Below are 3,531 nucleotides of genomic sequence, written 5' to 3'. Positions count from 1 at the left end.
TTGGCTCCTGGCTTTACACCTTACAACTAAGGTTTTCCTTAGAAAAAGTATAATGGAAACATCAACTGCTTTTCAGACTTGACAGCTGTTGCTTCAAAAGGTGGTTTTGCACAAACATTAATCTACAAAAAAAAAAAAAAAACACCTCTGTAAAGCCAGGAGCCACGGCCAGGGCCACTATCACAGCCGCCTGGCTCATGCAGGTTCGCATTGGATTCGGACAGTCGGTAAAGAAACAGCAGAACCAAAAACTGACGGGCCATAGTCTTTAATTCTAGCTTGCACCCGGCAGGCAAGTAAAAATACACACTGGGCTCCAAAACCCACTCACATTCAGTGCTCACAAAGCTACTGACTTATCCGAGTTTCCTAGAATCAAAGGTTTCTAGCTCACCAGCCTTATTCTCCTCAGTTCCCCATCTCCTTCCTTATCCCAGATACAAACTCTACACAAACTGGCATCTCACTCAGCACTCCGCCATCTTGGCTGCTTCTCCTGGCCACATGGCCTCTTTCTGCTCTCTGCTCTGCTCCCTCTGCTCTCTCATGCTAATCATCCAGGAACCAAGAGAGCAAGCTCTCATTCTGCCCCCATTTTATAGTGTAGAAATCCAAACTCTTAATCCAATATATAAAACAGGGAAGGCTCTAATACAAAGACACTTCTCTGAGGCATGATTGGATTGTACCGCCCCACATCAAAATGGGTGGGAAAGGCCTAATCCCAAAACCAAGCCCCAGGCTACAAGGATTCTACCTGCCCACAGAGACACACATTAATATCACCTGGGCGACCTGACAAAGTGAGCATAATATATTTCATCTGCCCAACAACCTCCAAAAACAAAAACAAAAACCCCTTAACCAACCAACCAACCAAAAAAAACAACTGTTTAGAACACAATGAATTGCTTTTATTTCAACATGCATCTACATCTCAGTGTTTAGTGATCCTGAACAGAAAAGTGGGAAAATACAGCAATTTGCCAGGAAGTCTAGCCCGCCAGTTTTGAGGATCTGGCATGCACACCTAGTTCTTTCTTAATTCTTGCTGTAGACTGTGAGAAGCAGCAGCACAAAACCAAAACACACATTGAATTCAAGGATATTTTTTTTCCAGTTGTCAGATTCCAAATTAGACCCAAATGGATTGCAAAGATGACCAAATGAGAGAGCCCTGTTTAAAACTCCTTCAATTTGTAAAAGCAAAAGCAATTATGGGGAAAGAAAACAATTCATTCAGAGGGATTATGTGTGCTTATAAGTGTCTTCTGGGGCCTTTCTCCAAGCTTAACTAGCAAGGACTTTGACAGCTGGCAGGTCTGTGTAACCCTGCTGACTGTTCTTTTCACCTTATCAAAACCTGAGCTCCAAAAACGCAGCTGCTGCTGATGACAGCAGATGGTGGCAGAGCTGAGGAACCAATATTCATTTTCTAGGCTGGTGAAAAGTAAATTAATGTGGTTCCGAAACTAAACAAGGGAGGTCAGAGACTTTCCAGTCTTATCTTGTAGCTTCTGGCCAAAGCAAGGGAGTGTCAAGGGAAGTGGTGGGTGGGGACGATGTAAGAGGGACTTGAGGAGAAGGAGAAAACATTACCCTAGATATAAAGGTGGGGGGAAAAGATATGGAGAAAGCCCTGAGTTCTTCACCAAAGGTCAATTTTAAAAGGGAGCAGGGTGGTGGGGTGGGGGTGGGGCGGGGGAGGATTACAATCTATCCCTTTGCCAAGGGCGATAGTAGAGAATGGGGAAAAGATGATGATTTGGAACGGAGGCATCATTTCAGACTTAAAAAAAGAAGCCAGGGGTTACAGACAAAGCACCCCCCCACACACACACTCAGCAGTAGTCTCAGACAGTGACCTAGAACCTTCACATGTACTCAACAAACCATCCCAACTTAGAGGGCTGTTGCAGAGATGAAGGAGACATGGGAGGCGAAGGTAAGGACTTCAGGTCAGGTAATCAGCAGCACAGTGACTGTGTGATGTGTCTTTATACAGTTAAGTTAGAAGTGCCCCATCGGTTATGATGGGAATCAATTTAAATAGACTTTCTTGATCCCAGAAATTCAACTATGTGGAGAGTGGTTATGCTTGACAGGATGATTTGTTATAGCACAATTTGTATATTTCAAATGGACAAAGATTAGTATCATTTAGAGCAGGGGTCTCAAACTCAGCATGTGGGCCGCAGAGCAAGATCACAGCCGTTTGGCGGGCCGCACTAGGTCTACAAAAGGCAACTGTTATGCAACACTTTTCTCACTGCAGTTGAAAACAAAAAAAAAAATCAGTACAACAAGCACAATCGTACATGCAGTTTACTCAGTGTCACAAAACGACCAGAAACTGTAGTTCGCATCACAACTGCTGTTAACTAAGCTAATATCTAGCTAGGATGCTAGAGAAATGAAAAATACAAGTAGGCCCCTAGGCTTACTTAATTTTATCCAAAATATTTTGAACTTCGTGGATTACTCTGCGGGCTGCACAAAATTGTTCGGCGGGCCGCATGCGGCCCGCAGACCGCGAGTTTGAGACCCCTGCTTTAGAGTATCTTAAGATAAATTACCTTTGAATGGGAGCTTCCTTTCTAGTACTTTGAGGTCTGCAAAATATGTTTCTAGAAAATTTACTACTGTGGAAAATAAAGACTGCTTAAATTGAATAGGGGGAGGAAAAGGTCCCATGATTGTTCTTTTTAATTGCCATTACACTGTTTTTCAGATGGCTGGAGGAGTTTCATATTTTTTTTAGATATCATTAGGCACCAAGGCTCCTGCAGGACAAGTTTGATGCTATATGAATTCTGCCATTTTGCTAAGCACTGATGTGGCTCTTGGGTCCACCATTCCATCCGACCTTCTAACTCCATTCATATTCATTTTTTTGTTACAAATCTTACAAAGGGGGGGGGTGTGGGCCTCCGAGTATTTAAGTCCACATTCTATTTTAAGGCTATATATTGGTTTCCATAAATTGTTCTTGGAGGCCCAATTATCATAACTGTCTATCTTATAAATGTCATGTCTTCATCACTTTCAAGACCCAAGCTTTCTGTGCCATCTTCTATTCCTTTCTGGTGTTCTTCGAATTCTTCCAACATCCCAAAAGTGTGAGGGACTTTCACTCCCAAGCCTGTGGTAGCTGCCATCTTGTGCTCCTGTTGCTCAAAGGCCAGCCACCTGAAAAATGTTTTGAAACTGCTAATTCCCAAACACTTTCTGCTAAGCAGACTGAGTCAGTAAATGTGGGCTATGTTTTGAAAAAATGTGAAGCCCTCCCATACTCTCCAGCTGATTCTGGTGCAGTCACCTATGAGAACCACTTCTTAAGGCAACAGATCCATCAAAAGAACTTTAAATAAGGTAGTAAAATGATCAGAGTTGGAGTTTAGAAAAACACCCTGGTATAGTAATAGAGAGGATGGATGGGAGGGAATGGGGGTGAGGTAACATAGGAGGCAACTGCAGGAAATAAGGAAGTTCCCAGAACAGCCAGTGGCAGTGTGAATGGAGTGTAAAGGC

The 3,531-nt window shown here is 43.1% G+C and overlaps 1 pseudogene; it reads right to left on the bottom strand.

Moving 5' to 3' along the window:
* Positions 1–2,705: 2,705 nt before the first annotated feature.
* Positions 2,706–3,158, bottom strand: LOC136386032 (ubiquitin-conjugating enzyme E2 variant 1-like; annotated as a pseudogene).
* Positions 3,159–3,531: the final 373 nt, after the last annotated feature.

Source organism: Saccopteryx leptura, chromosome X (genome assembly GCF_036850995.1).
Source record: "Saccopteryx leptura isolate mSacLep1 chromosome X, mSacLep1_pri_phased_curated, whole genome shotgun sequence".
Taxonomy (NCBI): Eukaryota; Metazoa; Chordata; class Mammalia; order Chiroptera; family Emballonuridae; genus Saccopteryx; species Saccopteryx leptura.
This window is presented reverse-complemented; position numbering and strand designations above follow the sequence as displayed.